The sequence below is a fragment of the Pristiophorus japonicus genome, chromosome 28, assembly GCF_044704955.1.
Source record: "Pristiophorus japonicus isolate sPriJap1 chromosome 28, sPriJap1.hap1, whole genome shotgun sequence".
In the NCBI taxonomy this organism is placed as follows: domain Eukaryota; kingdom Metazoa; phylum Chordata; class Chondrichthyes; family Pristiophoridae; genus Pristiophorus; species Pristiophorus japonicus.
In genome coordinates, this window is record NC_092004.1 from 18,839,264 (window position 1) to 18,863,038 (window position 23,775).

Below are 23,775 nucleotides of genomic sequence, written 5' to 3' on the forward strand. Positions count from 1 at the left end.
TCTTTGAGGATGTTTCCTGTAGAGTGGACGAGGGAGAACGAGTTGATGTGGTGTATTTGGACTTACAGAAGACTTGCGACAAGGTCCCACACAAGAGATTAATGTGCAAAGTTAAAGCACATGGGATTGGGGGTAGTGTGCTGACGTGGATTGAGAACTGGTTGTGAGGCAGGAATCAAAGAATAGGAGTGGCAGGCCATTTCAGAATGGCAGGCAGTGACGAGAGCGATACCGCAAGGTTCTTTGCTGGGGCCCCAGCTATTTACACTGTACATTAATGATTTAGACTAGGGGATTAAATGCAATATCTCCAAATTTGCGGATGACACTAAGTTGGGTGGCAGTGTGAGCTGCGAGGAGGATGCTATGAGGCTGCAGAGTGACTTGGATAGGTTCGGTGAGTAGGCAAATGCATGGCAGATGAAGTATAATGTGGATAAATGTGAGGTTATCCACTTTGGTGGCAAACACAGAGAGACAGACTATTGTCTGAATGGTGACAGATTAGGAAATGGGGAGGTGCAACGAGACCTGGGTGTCATGGTGCATCAGTCATTGAAGATTGTCATGCAGGTACAGCAGGCAGTTAAGAAAGCAAATATCATGTTGGCCTTCATAGCGAGGGGACTTGAATACACGGGCAGGGAGGTGTTATTGCAGTTGTACAGGGCCTTGGTGAGGCCACAGCTGGAGCATTGTGTACAGTTTTGGTCTCCTAACTTGAGGAAGGACATTCTTGTTATTGAGTGAGTGCAGCGGAGGTTCACCAGACTAATTCGCGGGATGGCGGGACTGACATATCAAGAAAGATTGGATCAACTGGGATTGTATTCACTGGAGTTCAGAAGAATGAGAGGGGATCTCATAGAAACGTTTAAAATTCTGATGTGTGCAGAAAGGTTAGATGCAGGAAGAATGTTCCCAATGTTGGGGAAGTCCAGAACCATGGGTCACAGTCTAAGGACAAGGGGTAAGCCATTTAGGTCCGAGATGAGGAGAAATATTTTCACCCAGAGAGTGGTGAACCTGTGGAATTATCCAGCACAGAATGTTGTTGAGGCCAATTCACGAAATATAATCAAAAAGGAGTTAGATGTAATCCTTACTACTCGAGGGATCAAGGGGTATGGCGAGAAAGCAGGAATGGGGTACTGAAGTTGCATGTTCAGCCATGAACTCATTGAATGGCGGTGCAGGCTTGAAGGGCCGAATGGCTTACTCCTGCATCCATTTTCTATGTTTCCATGCCATGTTTCTATGAAAGGACTGTGACCCCTGTGGAATTGGACTGTGATCCCGATGGAACTGGAGTGTGTTCCCTGTGGGACTGGACTGTGATCGCTATGGGAATGGACTGTGATCCCTGTGGGACTGGACTGCAATACCTGCGGGACCGGAGTTTGATCCCTGTGTGACTGAACTGCGACGCCTGTGGATTGGTCTGTGATACGCATGGTACTGGACAGTGATCCCTGTGTGACTGGACTGTGATTCCTGAGGGACTGGAATATGATCCCAGTGGAACTGGACTGTGATACCTGTGGCGCCGGACTGTGATCCGTGTAGGACTGGACTGTGATACCTGTTGGACTGGACTTCTATTCACTGGGCTTCTATTCAACTGGGCTTCTATTCACTGGAGTTCAGAAGAATGTGAGGGGATCTCATAGAAACGTTTAAAATTCTGATGGGTTTCGACAGGTTAGATGCAGGAAGAATGTTCCCAATGTTGGGGAAGTCCAGAACCAGGGGTGACAGTCGAGGGATAAGGGGTAAGCCATTTAGGACATAGATGAGGAGAAACTTCTTCACCCAGAGAGTGGTGCCTGTGGAATTCTCCACCACGGAAAGTTGTGGAGGCTAATCCACTAAATATATTCAAAAATGTGTTAGATGGAGTCCTTACTACAAGGGGGAATCAAGGGGTATGTCGAGAAAGCAGGAATGGGGTACTGAAGTTGCATGTTCAGCCATGAACTCATTGAATGGCGGTGGATGATCGAAGAGCTGAATGGCCTACTCCTGCACATATTTTCAAAGAAGAAATCCCTCTGGCACTGGACTGTGACCTCTGTGGTACTGGAGTGTGAACCCTTTGGGACTGGACTGCGATCCCTGTGGGACTGGACTGTGATCCCTGTGGGACCGGACTTTGACCCCTGTAGCACTCAACTGCGACCCCTGCGGGACTCGACTGCGATCGCTGTGGGACTGGACGGTGATCTCTGTGGGACTGGACTGTGATCTCTGTGGGACTGGACTGTGATCATAATGCGACTGGACTGTGACCCCTGTGGGACTGGACTGTGATACCTGTGGGACTGGACTGTGACCCCTGTGGGACTGGACTGTGATCATTATGTGACTGGACTGTGACGCCAGCGGGACTGGACTGTGACCCCTGTGGGTTTGGACTGTAATCATTATGCGACTGGACTGTGACCCCTGTGGGACTGGACTATGATACCTGTGGGAATGAGTGTGATCCCTGTGTGACTGGACTGTGATCTCTGTGGGACCGGACTGATATACCTGTGGGACTGTATTGTGACTCCTGTGGGACTAGACTGTGATCTCTGTGGGACTGGACTGTGATACCTGTGGGACTGGACTGTGACCCCTGTGGGACTGGACTGTAATCCCTGTGGGACTGGACTGTGACCCCTGTGGGACTGAACTGCGATCCCTGTGGGACTGGACTGTGATACCTTAGGGACTGGACTGTGACCGCTGTGGGACTGAACTGTGAACCACGAGTGAGTGGACTGTGATCCCTGTGGGAGTGGACTGTGATCCATGTAGGACTGGACTGTGATCCTTGTGGGACTGGACTGTGACCCCTGTGGGATTGGACTGCGATCACTGTGGGATTGTACTGTGATACATGTGGGACTGGACTGTGATCCCTGCGGGACGATACTGTGATCCCTTTGGGACTGGACTGTGATCCCTGTGGGAATGGACTGCAATCCCTGTGGGACCGGACTTTGACCCCTGTAGCATCGAACTGCGACCCCTGCGGGACTAGAGTGTGATCCCTGTGGGACTAGACTGTGATCTCTGTGCGACTGGACTGTGATCATTATGCGACTTGACTGTGACCCCTGTTGGACTGGACTGAGATACCTGTGGGACTGGACTGTGACCCCTGTGGGACTGGACTGTGATCCCTGTGGGACTGGACTGTGACCACTGTGGGACTTGAGTGTGATCCCTGTGGGACTGGACTGTGACCCCTGTGGGATGAATAGTGACCCCTGTGTGACTAAACTGCGACACCTGTGGGCTGGTCTTTGAACCCCGTGGGACTGGATAATGATCCCTGTGTGACTGGACTGTGATTCCTGAGGGACTGGAATGTGATTCCAGTGGAACTGGACTGTGATACCGGTGAGACCGGACCGTGATCCATGTGTGACTGGACTGCGATCCCTGTGGGACTGGATTCTGATCCCAGTGGAACGGGACAGTGATCCCTTTGGGGACTGGAATGTGATCCCTGTGGGACAGGACTGTGTTCCCTATGGGACTGGCATGTGATCCCCGTGGGACTGGACAATGATTCCTTTTCGACTCGACTGTGATCATTATGCGACTGGACTGTGACCCCTGTTGGACAGGACTGTGATACCTGTGGGACTGGAATGTGACCCCTGTGGGACTGGACTGTGATCCCTGTAGGACTGGCCTGTGACCCCTGTGGGACTGGAGTGTGATCCCTGTGTGACGGGACTGTGACTCCTGTGGGATGAACCGTGATCCCTGTGGGACTGGACTGCAATACCTGCGGGACCGGAGTTTGATCTCTGTGTGACTGAACTGCGACCCCTGTTGACTGGTCTGTGATCCCCGTGGGACTGGACAGTGAACCCTGTGTGACTGGACTGTGATTCCAGAGGGACTGGAATGTGATCCCAGTGGAACTGGACTGTGATACCTGTGGGACCGGACTGTGATCCGTGTAGGACTGGACTGTGATACCTGTTGGACTGGACTGTGATCCCTGTAGGACTGAACTGTGATCCCTGATGGACTGGACTTTGATCCCTGTGGAACTGGACTCTGATACCTGCGGGTCTGGACTGTGATCCCTGTGGGACAGGACTGTGATCCCTGTGGGACTGGTCTGTGATCCACGTGGGACTGGACAATGATCCCTGTGTGACTGGACTGCGATACCTGTGGGACTTGACTGTGATCCCAGTGGAACGGGACAGTGATCTCATTGGGGACTGGAATGTGATCCCTGTGGGACAGGACTGTGTTCCCTATGGTACTGGCCTGTGATCCCCGTGGGACTGGACAATGATTCTTGTTCGACTGGACTGTGATCCCTGTGAAACTGGACTGTGATCCCTGTGGAACTAGACTGTGATACCTGTGGGTCTGGACTGTGATCCCTGTGGGACGGGACTACAATCCCTTTGGGACTGGACTGTGAATCCTGTGGGACTGGACTGTGATCCCTGTGGGACTTGACTGTGATCCCTGTGGTACTGGACTGTGGTCCCTGTGTGACTGGACTGTGACCCCTGTGGGACTTGACTGTGATCCCTCTGGGACTGGACTGCGATCCCTGTGGGACAGGACCGTGGTCCATGTGGGACTGGACTGTCATCCCTGTGGGACTGGACTGTGATCCCTGTGGGACTGGACTGATATCCACGAGTGAGTGGACTATGATGACGGTGGGAGTGGACTGTAGTCCCTGTGGGACTAGACTGTGATCGATGTGGGACTGGACTGTGATCATGAAGCGACTGAACTGTGATACCTGTGGGACTGGACTGAGATCCCTGTCGGACTGGACTATGATCGCTGTGGGATTGTACTGTGATACATTTGGGACTGGACTGTGATCCCTGTGGGGCTGGACTGTGATCCCTTTGGGAGAGGACAGTAACCCCTGTGGGACTGGACAGTGATTCCTCTGGGACTGGGCAGTGATCCCTGTGGGACTGGACAGCGATCCCTGTGGGACTGGACTGTGACCCCTGTGGGACTGGACTGTGATCGCTGTGGGAGTGGACTGTGATCCCTGTGGAACTGGACTGTGATCCCTGTGTGACGATACTGTGATCCCTTTGCGACTGGACTGTGATCCCTGTTGGACTGGACTGCAATCCCAGTGGGACCGGACTTTGACTTCTGTAGCACTCAACTGCGACCCCTGCGGGACTGGACTGTGATCCCTGCGGGACTGGACTGTGATCTCTGTGTGACTGAACTGCGATCCCTGTGGGACTGGACTGTGATCATTATGCGACTCGAATATGAGCCCTGTGGGACTGGATTGTGATACCTGTGGGACTGGACAATGATCCCTGTGGGACTGGACTGCGATAACTGAGGGACAGGACTGTGACTCTGTGGAACTGGACTGTGATCCCTGTTGGACTGGACTGTGATCCCTGTGGGACAGAACTCTGATCCCTGTGGACTTGTCTGTCATCCCCGTGGGTCTGGACAATGATCCCTGTGTGACTGGACTGTGATTCCTGAGGGACTGGAATGTGATCCCTGTGGAACTGGACTGTGATACCTTTGGGACTGGTCTGTGATCCCTGTAGGACTGGACTGTGATCCCTGTGGGAGTGGTCTGTGATCCCCGTGGAACTGGACTGTGATACCTGTGGGTCTGGACCGTGATCCCTGTGGGACAGGACTGTGATCCCTGTGGGACTGGTCTGTGTTCCACGTGGGACTGGACAATGATCCATGTGTGACTGGACTGTGATCCCTGTGGAACTGGACTGTGACACCTGTGGGTCTGGACTGTGATCCCTGTGGGAGGGCACTGTGGTCCCTTTGGGACTGGACAGTAACCCCTGTGGGACTGGACAGTGATTCCTGTGGGACTGGGCAGTGATCCCTGTGGGACTGGACAGCGATCCCTCTGGGACTGGACTGTGACCCCTGTGGGACTGTACTGTGATCGCTGTGGGAGTGGACTGTGATCCCTGTGGGACTGTACTGTGATCCCTGCGGGACTGGACTGTGATCTCTGTGGGACTGAACTGCGATCCCTGTGGGACTGGACTGTGATCATTATGCGACTCGACTGTGACCCCTGTGGGATTTGACTGTGATACCTGTCGGACTGGACTGTGACCCCTGTGGGACTGGACTGTGATCCCTGTGATACTGGACTGTGACCCCTGTGGGACTGAACTGCGATCTCTGTGGGACTGGACTGCGATAACTGAGGGACTGGACTGTGACCCTGTGGGACAGAACTCTGATCCCTGTGGGACTAGACTGTGATCTCTGTGGGACTGGACTGTGATCATTATGCGACTGGACTGTGACCCCTGTGGCACTGGACTGTGATCCCTGTGGGAATGACCTGTGATCCACGAGTGAGTGGACTATGATGTATGTGGGAGTGGAATGTAATTCCTGTTGGAGTACACTGTGATCCCTATGGGACTGGACTGCGATACCTGAGGGCTGGACCGTTATCCCTGTTGGACTGGACTGTGATCCCTGTGGGACTGGACTGAGATCCATGTGGGACTGACCTGTGATCCACGAGTGAGTGGACTGTGATCCCTTTGGGGCAGGACTGTGAGCCTGTGGCACTGGAATGCAATCCCTTTGGGACCGGACTTTGACCCCTGTGGGACTCAACTGCGACCCCTGTAGGACTGAACTGTGATCCCTGATGGACTGGACTTTGATCACTGTGGAACTGGACTCTGATACCTGCGGGTCTGGACTGTGATCCCTGTGGGACAGGACTGTGATCCCTGTGGGACTGGTCTGTGATCCACGTGGGACTGGACAATGATCCCAGTGTGACTGGACTGCGATACCTGTGGGACTGGACTGTGATCCCAGTGGAACGGGACAGTGATCTCATTGGGGACTGGAATGTGATCCCTGTGGGACAGGACTGTGTTCCCTATGGTACTGGCCTGTGATCCCCGTGGGACTGGACAATGATTCTTGTTCGACTGGACTGTGATCCCTGTGAAACTGGACTGTGATCCCTGTGGAACTAGACAGTGATACCTGTGGGTCTGGACTGTGATCCCTGTGGAACGGGACTACGATCCCTTTGGGACGGGACTGTGAATCCTGTGGGACTGGACTGTGACCCCTGTGGGACTTGACTGTGATCCCTGTGGGACTGGACTGCGATCCCTGTGGGACAGGACCGTGGTCCCTGTGGGACTGGACTGTCATCACTGTGGGACTGGACTGTGATCCCTGTGGGACTGGACTGAGATCCACGAGTGAGTGGACTATCATGACGGTGGGAGTGGACTGTAGTCCCTGTGGGACTAGACTGTGATCGATGTGTGACTGGACTGTGACCCCTGTGGGACTTGACTGTGATCCCTCTGGGACTGGACTGCGATCCCTGTGGGACAGGACCGTGGTCCCTGTGGGACTGGACTGTCATCCCTGTGGGACTGGACTGTGATCCCTGTGGGACTGGACTGAGATCCACGAGTGAGTGGACTATGATGACGGTGGGAGTGGACTGTAGTCCCTGTGGGACTAGACTGTGATCGATGTGGGACTGGACTGTGATCATGAAGCGACTGAACTGTGATACCTGTGGGACTGGAGTGAGATCCCTGTCGGACTGGACTATGATCGCTGTGGGATTGTACTGTGATACATTTGGGACTGGACTGTGATCCCTGTGGGACTGGACTGTGATCCCTTTGGGAGAGGACAGTAACCCCTGTGGGACTGGACAGTGATTCCTCTGGGACTGGGCAGTGATCCCTGTGGGACTGGACAGCGATCCCTGTGGGACTGGACTGTGACCCCTGTGGGACTGGACTGTGATCGCTGTGGGAGTGGACTGTGATCCCTGTGGAACTGGACTGTGATCCCTGTGTGACGATACTGTGATCCCTTTGCGACTGGACTGTGATCCCTGTTGGACTGGACTGCAATCCCAGTGGGACCGGACTTTGACTTCTGTAGCACTCAACTGCGACCCCTGCGGGACTGGACTGTGATCCCTGCGGGACTGGACTGTGATCTCTGTGTGACTGAACTGCGATCCCTGTGGGACTGGACTGTGATCATTATGCGACTCGAATGTGAGCCCTGTGGGACTGGATTGTGATACCTGTGGGACTGGACAATGATCCCTGTGGGACTGGACTGCGATAACTGAGGGACAGGACTGTGACTCTGTGGAACTGGACTGTGATCCCTGTTGGACTGGACTGTGATCCCTGTGGGACAGAACTCTGATCCCTGTGGACTTGTCTGTCATCCCCGTGGGTCTGGACAATGATCCCTGTGTGACTGGACTGTGATTCGTGAGGGACTGGAATGTGATCCCTTGGAACTGGACTGTGATACCTTTGGGACTGGTCTGTGATCCCTGTAGGACTGGACTGTGATCCCTGTGGGAGTGGTCTGTGATCCCCGTGGAACTGGACTGTGATACCTGTGGGTCTGGACCGTGATCCCTGTGGGACAGGACTGTGATCCCTGTGGGACTGGTCTGTGTTCCACGTGGGACTGGACAATGATCCATGTGTGACTGGACTGTGATCCCTGTGGAACTGGACTGTGACACCTGTGGGTCTGGACTGTGATCCCTGTGGGAGGGCACTGTGGTCCCTTTGGGACTGGACAGTAACCCCTGTGGGACTGGACTGTGACCCCTGTGGGACTGTACTGTGATCGCTGTGGGAGTGGACTGTGATCCCTGTGGGACTGGACTGTGATCCCTGCGGGACTGGACTGTGATCTCTGTGGGACTGAACTGCGATCCCTGTGGGACTGGACTGTGATCATTATGCGACTCGACTGTGACCCCTGTGGGATTTGACTGTGATACCTGTCGGACTGGACTGTGACCCCTGTGGGACTGGACTGTGATCCCTGTGATACTGGACTGTGACCCCTGTGGGACTGAACTGCGATCTCTGTGGGACTGGACTGCGATAACTGAGGGACTGGACTGTGACCCTGTGGGACAGAACTCTGATCCCTGTGGGACTAGACTGTGATCTCTGTGGGACTGGACTGTGATCATTATGCGACTGGACTGTGACCCCTGTGGCACTGGACTGTGATCCCTGTGGGAATGACCTGTGATCCACGAGTGAGTGGACTATGATGTCTGTGGGAGTGGAATGTAATTCCTGTGGGAGTACACTGTGATCCCTATGGGACTGGACTGCGATACCTGAGGGCTGGACCGTTATCCCTGTGGGACTGGAATGTGATCCCTGTGGGACTGGACTGAGATCCATGTGGGACTGACCTGTGATCCACGAGTGAGTGGACTGTGATCCCTTTGGGGCAGGACTGTGAGCCCTGTGGCACTGGAATGCAATCCCTTTGGGACCGGACTTTGACCCCTGTGGGACTCAACTGCGACCCCTGTAGGACTGAACTGTGATCCCTGATGGACTGGACTTTGATCACTGTGGAACTGGACTCTGATACCTGCGGGTCTGGACTGTGATCCCTGTGGGACAGGACTGTGATCCCTGTGGGACTGGTCTGTGATCCACGTGGGACTGGACAATGATCCCAGTGTGACTGGACTGCGATACCTGTGGGACTGGACTGTGATCCCAGTGGAACGGGACAGTGATCTCATTGGGGACTGGAATGTGATCCCTGTGGGACAGGACTGTGTTCCCTATGGTACTGGCCTGTGATCCCCGTGGGACTGGACAATGATTCTTGTTCGACTGGACTGTGATCCCTGTGAAACTGGACTGTGATCCCTGTGGAACTAGACAGTGATACCTGTGGGTCTGGACTGTGATCCCTGTGGAACGGGACTACGATCCCTTTGGGACGGGACTGTGAATCCTGTGGGACTGGACTGTGACCCCTGTGGGACTTGACTGTGATCCCTGTGGGACTGGACTGCGATCCCTGTGGGACAGGACCGTGGTCCCTGTGGGACTGGACTGTCATCACTGTGGGACTGGACTGTGATCCCTGTGGGACTGGACTGAGATCCACGAGTGAGTGGACTATCATGACGGTGGGAGTGGACTGTAGTCCCTGTGGGACTAGACTGTGATCGATGTGTGACTGGACTGTGACCCCTGTGGGACTTGACTGTGATCCCTCTGGGACTGGACTGCGATCTCTGTGGGACAGGACCGTGGTCCCTGTGGGACTGGACTGTCATCCCTGTGGGACTGGACTGTGATCCCTGTGGGACTGGACTGAGATCCACGAGTGAGTGGACTATGATGACGGTGGGAGTGGACTGTAGTCCCTGTGGGACTAGACTGTGATCGATGTGGGACTGGACTGTGATCATGAAGCGACTGAACTGTGATACCTGTGGGACTGGAGTGAGATCCCTGTCGGACTGGACTATGATCGCTGTGGGATTGTACTGTGATACATTTGGGACTGGACTGTGATCCCTGTGGGACTGGACTGTGATCCCTTTGGGAGAGGACAGTAACCCCTGTGGGACTGGACAGTGATTCCTCTGGGACTGGGCAGTGATCCCTGTGGGACTGGACAGCGATCCCTGTGGGACTGGACTGTGACCCCTGTGGGACTGGACTGTGATCGCTGTGGGAGTGGACTGTGATCCCTGTGGAACTGGACTGTGATCCCTGTGTGACGATACTGTGATCCCTTTCCGACTGGACTGTGATCCCTGTTGGACTGGACTGCAATCCCAGTGGGACCGGACTTTGACTTCTGTAGCACTCAACTGCGACCCCTGCGGGACTGGACTGTGATCCCTGCGGGACTGGACTGTGATCTCTGTGTGACTGAACTGCGATCCCTGTGGGACTGGACTGTGATCATTATGCGACTCGAATGTGAGCCCTGTGGGACTGGATTGTGATACCTGTGGGACTGGACAATGATCCCTGTGGGACTGGACTGCGATAACTGAGGGACAGGACTGTGACTCTGTGGAACTGGACTGTGATCCCTGTTGGACTGGACTGTGATCCCTCTGGGACAGAACTCTGATCCCTGTGGACTTGTCTGTCATCCCCGTGGGTCAAGACAATGATCCCTGTGTGACTGGACTGTGATTCGTGAGGGACTGGAATGTGATCCCTTGGAACTGGACTGTGATACCTTTGGGACTGGTCTGTGATCCCTGTAGGACTGGACTGTGATCCCTGTGGGAGTGGTCTGTGATCCCCGTGGAACTGGACTGTGATACCTGTGGGTCTGGACCGTGATCCCTGTGGGACAGGACTGTGATCCCTGTGGGACTGGTCTGTGTTCCACGTGGGACTGGACAATGATCCATGTGTGACTGGACTGTGATCCCTGTGGAACTGGACTGTGACACCTGTGGGTCTGGACTGTGATCCCTGTGGGAGGGCACTGTGGTCCCTTTGGGACTGGACAGTAACCCCTGTGGGACTGGACAGTGATTCCTGTGGGACTGGGCAGTGATCCCTGTGGGACTGGACAGCGATCCCTCTGGGACTGGACTGTGACCCCTGTGGGACTGTACTGTGATCGCTGTGGGAGTGGACTGTGATCCCTGTGGGACTGGACTGTGATCCCTGCGGGACTGGACTGTGATCTCTGTGGGACTGAACTGCGATCCCTGTGGGACTGGACTGTGATCATTATGCGACTCGACTGTGACCCCTGTGGGATTTGACTGTGATACCTGTCGGACTGGACTGTGACCCCTGTGGGACTGGACTGTGATCCCTGTGATACTGGACTGTGACCCCTGTGGGACTGAACTGCGATCTCTGTGGGACTGGACTGCGATAACTGAGGGACTGGACTGTGACCCTGTGGGACAGAACTCTGATCCCTGTGGGACTAGACTGTGATCTCTGTGGGACTGGACTGTGATCATTATGCGACTGGACTGTGACCCCTGTGGCACTGGACTGTGATCCCTGTGGGAATGACCTGTGATCCACGAGTGAGTGGACTATGATGTCTGTGGGAGTGGAATGTAATTCCTGTGGGAGTACACTGTGATCCCTATGGGACTGGACTGCGATACCTGAGGGCTGGACCGTTATCCCTGTGGGACTGGACTGTGATCCCTGTGGGACTGGACTGAGATCCATGTGGGACTGACCTGTGATCCACGAGTGAGTGGACTGTGATCCCTTTGGGGCAGGACTGTGAGCCCTGTGGCACTGGAATGCAATCCCTTTGGGACCGGACTTTGACCCCTGTGGGACTCAACTGCGACCCCTGTAGGACTGAACTGTGATCCCTGATGGACTGGACTTTGATCACTGTGGAACTGGACTCTGATACCTGCGGGTCTGGACTGTGATCCCTGTGGGACAGGACTGTGATCCCTGTGGGACTGGTCTGTGATCCACGTGGGACTGGACAATGATCCCAGTGTGACTGGACTGCGATACCTGTGGGACTGGACTGTGATCCCAGTGGAACGGGACAGTGATCTCATTGGGGACTGGAATGTGATCCCTGTGGGACAGGACTGTGTTCCCTATGGTACTGGCCTGTGATCCCCGTGGGACTGGACAATGATTCTTGTTCGACTGGACTGTGATCCCTGTGAAACTGGACTGTGATCCCTGTGGAACTAGACAGTGATACCTGTGGGTCTGGACTGTGATCCCTGTGGAACGGGACTACGATCCATTTGGGACTGGACTGTGAATCCTGTGGGACTGGACTGCGATCCCTGTGGGACAGGACCGTGGTCCCTGTGGGACTGGACTGTCATCACTGTGGGACTGGACTGTGATCCCTGTGGGACTGGACTGAGATCCACGAGTGAGTGGACTATCATGACGGTGGGAGTGGACTGTAGTCCCTGTGGGACTAGACTGTGATCGATGTGGGACTGGACTGTGATCTCTGTGGAACTGGACTGTGATCCCTGTGTGACGATACTGTGATCCCTTTGCGACTGGACTATGATCCCTGTGGGACTGGACTGAGATCCCTGTCGGACTGGACTATGATCGCTGTGGGATTATACTGTGATACATTTGGGACTGGACTGTGATCCCTGTGGGACTGGACTGTGATCCCTTTGGGAGAGGACAGTAACCCCTGTGGGACTGGACAGTGATTCCTCTGGGACTGGGCAGTGATCCCTGTGGGATTGGACAGCGATCCCTGTGGGACTGGACTGTGACCCCTGTGGGGCTGGACTGTGATCTCTGTGGAACTGGACTGTGATCCCTGTGTGACGATACTGTGATCCCTTTGCGACTGGACTGTGATCCCTGTTGGACTGGACTGCAATCCCAGTGGGACCGGACTTTGACTTCTGCAGCACTCAACTGCGACCCCTGCGGGACTGGACTATGATCCCTGTGGGACTGGACTGAGATCCCTGTCGGACTGGACTATGATCGCTGTGGGATTATACTGTGATACATTTGGGCATGGACTGTGATCGCTGTGGGACTGGACTGTGATCCCTTTGGGAGAGGACAGTAACCCCTGTGGGACTGGACAGTGATTCCTCTGGGACTGGGCAGTGATCCCTGTGGGATTGGACAGCGATCCCTGTGGGACTGGACTGTGACCCCTGTGGGACTGGACTGTGATCTCTGTGGAACTGGACTGTGATCCCTGTGTGACGATACTGTGATCCCTTTGCGACTGGACTGTGATCCCTGTTGGACTGGACTGCAATCCCAGTGGGACCGGACTTTGACTCCTGTAGCACTCAACTGCGACCCCTGCGGGACTGGACTGTGATCCCTGCGGGACTGGACTGGAATCTCTGTGTGACTGAACTGCGATCCCTGTGGGACTGGACTGTGATCATTATGCGACTCGAATGTGACCCCTGTGGGACTGGACTGTGAAACCTGTGGGTCTGGACTGTGATCCCTGTGGGAGGGCACTGTGGTCCCTTTGGGACTGGACAGTAACCCCTGTGGGACTGTACTGTGATCTCTGTGGGAGTGGACTGTGATCCCTGTGGGAATGGACTGAGATCCCTGCGCGACTGGACTGTGATCTCTGTGGGACTGAACTGCGATCCCTGTGGACTGGACTGTGATCATTATGCGACTCGACTGTGACCCCTGTGGGATTTGACTGTGATACCTGTCGGACTGGACTGTGACCCCTGTGGGACTGGACTGTGATCCCTGTGATACTGGACTGTGACCCCTGTGGGACTGAACTGCGATCTCTGTGGGACTGGACTGCGATAACTGAGGGACTGGACTGTGACCCTGTGGGACTGGACTGTGATCCCTGTTGGACTGGACTGTGACCCCTGTGGGACAGAACTCTGATCCCTGTGGGACTAGACTGTGATCTCTGTGGGACTGGAGTGTGATCATTATGCGACTGGACTGTGACCCCTGTGGCGTTGGACTGTGATCCCTGTGGGAATGACCTGTGATCCACGAGTGAGTGGACTATGATGTCTGTGGGAGTGGAATGTAATTCCTGTGGGAGTACACTGTGATCCCTGTGGGACTGGACTGCGATACCTGAGGGCTGGACCGTTATCCCTGTGGGACTGGACTGTGATCCCTGTGGGACTGGACTGAGATCCCTGTGGGACTGACCTGTGATCCACGAGTGAGTGGACTGTGATCCCTTTGGGACAGGACTGTGAGCCCTGTGGGACTGGAATGCAATCCCTTTGGGACAGGACTTTGACCCCTGTGGGACTCAACTGCGACCCCTGCGGGACTGGACTGTGATCCCTGTGTGTATGGACTGTGATCCCTGTAGGACTCGACTGCGATCCCTGTGGTCCTGAACTGTGAACCTTGTGGGAGTGGACTGTGATATCTGTGGGACTGGACTGTGACCCCTGTGCGACTGAACTGTGATCCCTGAGGGAGTGGACTGTGATTCTTGTGGGACTGGTCGTTGATCACTGTGGGACGGGACTTGATCCCTTTGGGACAGGATTGTGATCCCTGTGGGACTGGACTGCAATCTCTGTGGGACCGGACGTTGACCCCTGTGGGACTCATCTGCGACCCCTGCGGGACTGGACTGTAATCCCTGTTGGACTCGACTGCGATCCCTGTGCTATTAGACTGTGAACACTGTTGGACTGGACTGTAATCACTGTGGGACTGGCCAGTGATCATTATGCGACTGGACTGTGACCTCTGTGGGACAGGACTGTGATACTTGTGGGACTGGACTGTGACCACTGTTGGACTGGACTGTAATCACTGTGGGACTGGATTGTGATCCCTGTGGGACTGGACTGCAACACCTGTGGGATTGTACTGCGATCCCTGTGGGATTGTACTGTGATACATGTGGGACTGGACTGTGATCTCTGTGGGACTGGACTTTGATCCCTGTGGGACTCGACTGTGATCATTATGCGACTGGACTGTGACCCCTGTGGGACTGGACTTTGATACCTGTGGATCTGGACTGTGACCCCTGTGGGACTGGACTGTGATCACTGTGGGACTGGACTGAGATCCCTGTGGGACTGACCTGTGATCCACGAGTGAGTGGACTCTGATGCCTGTGGTAGTGGAATGTAATATCTGTGGGACTAGACTGTGATCCTGTGGGACTGGTCTGCGATACCTGAGGGCTGGAGCGTTATCCCTGTGGGACTGGACTGTGATCCCTGTGGGACTGGACTGTTATCCCTGTGGGACTGGACTTTGATCCATGTGGAAGTAGACTGTGATCCCTGTGGGACTGGACTGCGATACCTGAGGGCTGGACCGTTATCCCTGTAGGACTCGACTGCGATCCCTGTGGTACTGGACTGTGAACCTTGTGGGACTGGACTGTGATCTCTGTGGGACTGGACTGTGACCCCTGTGCGAATGAACTGCGATCCCTGTCGGACTGGACTGCGACACCTGAGGGACTGGACTGTTATCCCTGTGGGACTGGACTGTGATCCCTGTGGGACTGGACTGAGATCCCTGTGGGAATGACCTGTGATCCACGAGTGAGTGGACTTTGATGCCTGTGGGAGAGAACTGTAATCCCTGTGTGACTAGACTGTGATCGATGTGGGACTGGATTGTGATACATGTGGGACTGGACTGTAATTCCTGTGGGATTGGACTGTGATCCCAGTAGGACTGAACTGTGAGCCCAGTGGGACTGGACTATGACCACTGTGGGACTGGACTGTGATACCTGTGGGACTGGACTGTGATTTCAGTGGGACTGAGCTGGGACCCCTGTGTGACTGGACTGTGATCCCTGTGGGACAGGACTGTAACCAGTGTGGGACTGAACTGTGAGCCCAATGGGACTGGACTTTGATCGCTGTGGGACTGGACTGTGCTACCTGTGGGACTGGACTGTGACTCCTGTGGGACTGAACTGTGATCACTGAGGAAGAGGACTGTGAACCTTGTGGTACTGGTCTTTGATCCCTTTGGGACAGGACCGTGATCCCTTTTGGACAGGACTGTGAACCCGATGGGACTGGACTGAAATCCCTGTGGGACCGGACGTTGACCCCTGTGGGACTCAACTGCGATCCCTGCGGGACTGGACAGTAATCCCTGTGGGACTCAACTGCGACCCCTGCGGGACTCGACTGCGATCCCTGTGCTATTGGACTGTGAACCCTGTTGGACTGGACTGTAATCACTGTGGGACTAGACTGTAACCCCTGTGGGACTGGCAGTGATCCCTGTGGGACAGGACTGTGATACTTGTGGGACTGGACTGTGACCTCTGTTGGACTGTACTGTGATCCCTGTGGGACACGGCTGTTACCCCTGTGGACTGGACAGTGATCCCTGTGGGACAGGAGAGTGATCCCTGTGCTACAGGACTGTGATCCCTGTGGGACTGGACTGTGATCCCTGTGGAACGATACTGTGATCCCAGTGGGACTGGACTGCAATCCATGTGGAACCGGACGTTGACCCCCGTGGGACTCAACTGCGACCCCTGCGGGACTGGACTGTAATCCCTGTGGGACTCGACTGCGATCCCTGTGCTATTGGACTGTGAACCCTGTTGGACTGGACTGTAATCACTGTGGGACTGGACTGTGACCCCTGTGGGACTGGACTGTGATCCCGGTGGGACAGGACTGTGATCTCTGTGTGACTGGTATGTGATCCACGTGGGACTGGATAAAGATCCTTGTGTGACTCAACCGTGATCCCTGCGGGACTGGACTGTGATCCCTGCGGGACTGGACTGTGATCCCTGTGGGTCTGGACTGTGATCCCTGTGGGACTGGACTGTGATCGCTGTGGGACTGGTTTGTGATCCCAGTGGGATTGGACGATGATCGCTGTGGGAAAGAACTGTGCTACCTGTGGGATTGGACTGTCAAGTTGTGGCACTGGACTGTAATCCCTGTGGGACTGGACTGTGACCCCTGTGGGACTGAACTGTGATCCCTGAGGGAGTGGACTGAGAACCTTGTGGGAATGGTCTTCGATCCCTTTGGGACGGGACCGTGATCCCTTTGGGACAGGACAGTGATCCCTGTGAGACTGGACTGCAATCCCTGTGGGATCGGAAGTTGACCCCTGTGGGACTCAACTGCGACCCCTGCGGGACTGGACTGTAATCCCTGTGGGACTCGACTGCAATTGCTGTGCTATTTGACTGTGAACCCTGTTGGACTGGACTGTAATCACTGTGGGTCTGGACTGTAACCCCTGTTGGACTGGACAGTGATCCCTGTGCGACAGGACATTGATCCCTGTGGGACTGGACTGCAATCCCTGTGTGACCAGACTTTGACCCCTGTAGCACTCAACTGGGACCCCTGCGGGACTGGACTGTGATCCCTGTGGGACTGAACTGTGATCATTATGCGACTGGACTGTGACCCCTGTAGGACTGGATTGTGGTCCCTGTGGGACTGGACTGTGACCCCTGTGGGACTGAACTGCGATCCCTGTGGGACTGGTCTGTGATATCTGAGGGAGTGGACTGTGACCCCTGTGGGACTGGACTGTGATTCCTGTGGGACTGGACTGTGACCCCTGTGGGACTGAACTGTGAACCTGTGGGACTGGACTGCAATACCTGTGGGACCGGAGTTTGACCCCTGTGGGACTGAACTGAGACCCCTGTGGACTGGTCTGTGATCCCCGTGGTACTGGACAATGATCCCTGTGTGACTGGACTGTGGTTCCTGAGGGACTGGAATGTGATCCCTGTGAAATGGACTGTGATCCCTGTGGGACTGGACTGTGATCCCTCTGGGACGATACTGTGATCCCTTTGGGACTGGTCTGTGATCCATGTGTGACTGGACTTTGACTCTCGAGGGACTTGACTGTGATCCCTGTGGGACTGAACTTTGATCCCTGTGGGAGAGGACCGTGATCCCTGTGGCACTGGACTGTGATCCCTGTGGGAATGACCTGTGATCCACGAGTGAGTGGACTATGATGTCTGTGGGAGTGGAATGTAATTCCTGTGGGAGTGCACTGTGATCCCTGTGGGACTGGACTGCGATACCTGAGGGCTGGACCGTTATACCTGTGGGACTGGACTGTGATCCCTGTGGGACTGGACTGAGATCCATGTGGGACTGACCTGTGATCCACGAGTGAGTGGACTGTGATCCCTTTGGGACAGGACTGTGAGCCCTGTGGGACTGGAATGCAATCCCTTTGGGACCGGACTTTGACCCCTGTGGGACTCAACTGCGACCCCTGTAGGACTGAACTGTGATCCCTGATGGACTGGACTTTGATCCCTGTGGAACTGGACTCTGATACCTGCGGGTCTGGACTGTGATCCCTGTGGGACAGGACTGTGATCCCTGTGGGACTGTCTGTGATCCACGTGGGACTGGACAATGATCCCTGTGTGACTGGACTGCGATACCTGTGGGACTGAACTGTGATCCCAGTGGAACGGGACAGTGATCTCATTGGGGACTGGAATGTGATCCCTGTGGGACAGGACTGTTTTCCCTATGGTACTGGCCTGTGATCCCCGTGGGACTGGACAATGATTCTTGTTCGACTGGACTGTGATCCCTGTGAAACTGGACTGTGATCCCTGTGGAACTAGACAGTGATACCTGTGGGTCTGGACTGTGATCCCTGTGGAACGGGACTACGATCCCTTTGGGACTGGACTGTGAATCCTGTGGGACTGGACTGTGACCCCTGTGGGCCTTGACTGTGATCCCTGTGGTACTGGACTGTGGTCCCTGTGTGACTGGACTGTGACCCCTGTGGGACTTGACTGTGATCCCTGTGGGACTGGACTGCGATCCCTGTGGGACAGGACCGTGGTCCCTGTGGGACTGGACTGTCATCACTGTGGGACTGGACTGTGATCCCTGTGGGACTGGACTGAGATCCACGAGTGAGTGGACTATCATGACGGTGGGAGTGGACTGTAGTCCCTGTGGGACTAGACTGTGATCGATGTGGGACTGGACTGTGATCATTAAGCGATTGAACTGTGATACCTGTGGGATTGGACTGAGATCCCTGTCGGACTGGACAATATACGCTGTGGGATTGTACTGTGATACATTTGGGACTGTACTGTGATCCCTGTGGGACTGGACTGTGATCCCTTTGGGAGAGGACAGTAACCCCTGTGGGACTGGACAGTGATTCCTCTGGGACTGGGCAGTGATCCCTGTGGGATTGGACAGCGATCCCTGTGGGACTGGACTGTGACCCCTGTGGGACTGGACTGTGATCGCTGTGGGAGTGGACTGTGATCCCTGTGGAACTGGACTGTGATCCCTGTGTGACGATACTGTGATCCCTTTGCGACTGGACTGTGATCCCTGTTGGACTGGACTGCAATCCCAGTGGGACCGGACTTTGACTTCTGTAGCACTCAACTGCGACCCCTGCGGGACTGGACTGTGATCCCTGCGGGACTGGACTGTGATCTCTGTGTGACTGAACTGCGATCCCTGTGGGACTGGACTGTGATCATTATGCGACTCGACTGTGACCCCTGTGGGACTGGACTGTGATACCTGTGGGACTGGACTGTCACCCCTGTGGGACTGGACTGCGATAACTGAGGGACAGGACTGTGACTCTGTGGAACTGGACTGTGATCCCTGTTGGACTGGACTGTGACCCCTGTGGGACAGAAATCTGATCCCTGTGGACTTCTCTGTCATCCCCGTGGATCTGGACAATGATCCCTGTGTGACTGGACTGTGATCCCTGAGGGACTGGAATGTGATCCCTGTGGAACTGGACTGTGATACCTTTGGGACTGGTCTGTGATCTCTGTAGGACTGGACTGTGATCCCTGTGGGAGTGGTCTGTGATCCCCGTGGAACTGGACTGCGATATGTGTGGGTCTGGACCGTGATCCCTGTGGGACAGGACTGTGATCCCTGTGGGACTGGTCTTTGATCCACGTGGTACTGGACAATGATCCATGTGTGACTGGACTGTGATCCCTGTGGAACTGGGCTGTGACACCTGTGGGTCTGGACTGTGATCCCTGTGGGAGGGCACTGTGGTCCCTTTGGGACTGGACAGTAACCCCTGTGGGACTGGACAGTGATTCCTGTGGGACTGGGCAGTGATCCCTGTGGGACTGGACAGCGATCCCTCTGGGACTGGACTGTGACCCCTGTGGGACTGTACTGTGATCGCTGTGGGAGTGGACTGTGATCCCTGTGGGACTGGACTGTGATCGCTGCGGGACTGGACTGTGATCTCTGTGGGACTGAACTGCGATCCCTGTGGGACTGGACTGTGATCATTATGCGACTCGACTGTGACCCCTGTGGGATTTGACTGTGATACCTGTCGGACAGGACTGTGACCCCTGTGGGACTGGACTGTGATCCCTGTGATACTGGACTGTGACCCCTGTGGGACTGAACTGCGATCTCTGTGGGACTGGACTGCGATAACTGAGGGACTGGACTGTGACCCTGTGGGACTGGACTGTGATCCCTGTTGGACTGGACTGTGACCCCTGTGGGACAGAACTCTGATCCCTGTGGGACTAGACTGTGATCTCTGTGGGACTGGACTGTGATCATTATGCGACTGGACTGTGACCCCTGTGGCACTGGACTGTGATCCCTGTGGGAATGACCTGTGATCCACGAGTGAGTGGACTATGATGTCTGTGGGAGTGGAATGTAATTCGTGTGGGAGTACACTGTGATCCCTGTGGGACTGGACTGCGATACCTGAGGGCTGGACCGTTATCCCTGTGGGACTGGACTGTGATCCCTGTGGGACTGGACTGAGATCCCTGTGGGACTGACCTGTGATCCACGAGTGAGTGGACTGTGATCCCTTTGGGACAGGACTGTGAGCCCTGTGGGACTGGAATGCAATCCCTTTGAGACCGGACTTTGACCCCTGTGGGACTCAACTGCGACCCCTGCGGGACTGGACTGTGATCCCTGTGTGTATGGACTGTGATCCCTGTAGGACTCGACTGCGATCCCTGTGGTCCTGGACTGTGAACCTTGTGGGAGTGGACTGTGATATCTGTGGGACAGGACTGTGACCCCTGTGCGACTGAACTGTGATCCCTGAGGGAGTGGACTGTGATTCTTGTGGGACTGGTCTTTGATCACTGTGGGACGGGACTTGATCCCTTTGGGACAGGATTGTGATCCCTGTGGGACTGGACTGCATTGTCTGTGGGACCGGACGTTGACCCCTGTGGGACTCATCTGCGACCCCTGCGGGACTGGACTGTAATCCCTGTGGGACTCGACTGCGATCCCTGTGCTATTAGACTGTGAACACTGTTGGACTGGACTGTAATCACTGTGGGACTGGCCAGTGATCATTATGCGACTGGACTGTGACCTCTGTGGGACAGGACTGTGATACTTGTGGGACTGGACTGTGACCACTGTTGGACTGGACTGTAATCACTGTGGGACTGGATTGTGATCCCTGTGGGACTGGACTGCAACCCCTGTGGGATTGTACTGCGATCCGTGTGGGATTGTACTGTGATACATGTGGGACTGGACTGTGATCTCTGTGGGACTGGACTGTGATCCCTGTGGGACTGGACTGTGATCATTATGCGACTGGACTGTGACCCCTGTGGGACTGGACTTTGATACCTGTGGATCTGGACTGTGACCCCTGTGGGACTGGACTGTGATCACTGTGGGACTGGACTGAGATCCCTGTGGGACTGACCTGTGATCCACGAGTGAGTGGACTCTGATGCCTGTGGTAGTGGAATGTAATATCTGTGAGACTAGACTGTGATCCTGTGGGACTGGTCTGCGATACCTGAGGGCTGGACCGTTATCCCTGTGGGACTGGACTGTGATTCCTGTGGGACTGGACTGTTATCCCTGTGGGACTGGACTTTGATCCATGTGGAAGTAGACTGTGATCCCTGTGGGACTGGACTGCGATACCTGAGGGCTGGACCGTTATCCCTGTAGGACTCGACTGCGATCCCTGTGGTACTGGACTGTGAACCTTGTGGGACTGGACTGTGATCTCTGTGGGACTGGACTGTGACCCCTGTGCGAATGAACTGCGATCCCTGTCGGACTGGACTTTGATGCCTGCGGGAGAGAACTGTAATCCCTGTGTGACTAGACTGTGATCGATGTGGGTTTGGATTGTGATACATGTGGGACTGGACTGAGATCCCTGTGGAAATGGACTGAGATCCCTGTGGGACTGGACTGTAATTCCTGTGGGATTGGACTTTGATCCCAGTAGGACTGAACTGTGAGCCCAGTGGGACTGGACTATGATCACTGTGGGACTGGACTGTGATACCTGTGGGACTGGACTCTGATCTCTGTAGGACTGAACTGTGATCCCAGTGGGACTGGACTGTGACCCCTGTGGGACTGGACTGTGATCCCTGTGGGACTGGACTGTGATTTCAGTGGGACTGAGCTGGGACCCCTGTGTGATGGGACTGTGATCCCTGTGGGACAGGACTGTAACCAGTGTGGGACTGAACTGTGAGCCCAATGGGACTGGACTTTGATCGCTGTGGGCCTGGACTGTGCTACCTGTGGGACTGGACTGTGACACCTGTGCGACTGAACTGTGATCCCTGAGGAAGAGGACTGTGAACCTTGTGGTACTGGTCTTTGATCCCTTTGGGACAGGACCGTGATCCCTTTTGGACAGGACTGTGAACCCTATGGGACTGGACTGCAATCCCTGTGGGACCGGACGTTGACCCCTGTGGGACTCAACTGCGATCCCTGCGGGACTGGACTGTAATCCCTGTGGGACTCAACTGCGACCCCTGCGGGACTCGACTGCGATCCCTGTGCTATTGGACTGTGAACCCTGTTGGACTGGACTGTAATCACTGTGGGACTAGACTGTAACCCCTGTGGGACTGGACTGCGATCCCTGTGGTACTGGACTGTGAACCTTGTGGGAAAGGACTGTGATCTCTGTGGGACTGGACTGTGACCCCTGTGCGAATAACTGCGATCCCTGTCGGACTGGACTGCGACGCCTGAGGGACTGGACCGTGATCCCTGTGGGACTGGACTGTGATCCCTGTGGGACTGGACTGTGATCCCTGTGGGACTGGACTGAGATCCCTGTGGGAATGACCTGTGATCCACGAGTGAGTGGACTTTGATGCCAGCGGGAGAGAACTGTAATCCCTGTGTGACTAGACTGTGATCGATGTGGGACTGGATTGTGATACATGTGGGACTGGACTGAGATCCCTGTGGAAATGGACTGAGATCCCTGTGGGACTGGACTGTAATTCCTGTGGGATTGGACTGTGATCCCAGTAGGACTGAACTGTGAGCCCAGTGGGACTGGACTATGACCACTGTGGGACTGGACCGTGATACCTGTGGGACTGGACTATGATCTCTGTAGGACTGAACTGTGATCCCAGTGGGACTGGACTGTGACCCCTGTGGGACTGGACTTTGATCGCTGTGGGACTGGACTGTGCTACCTGTGG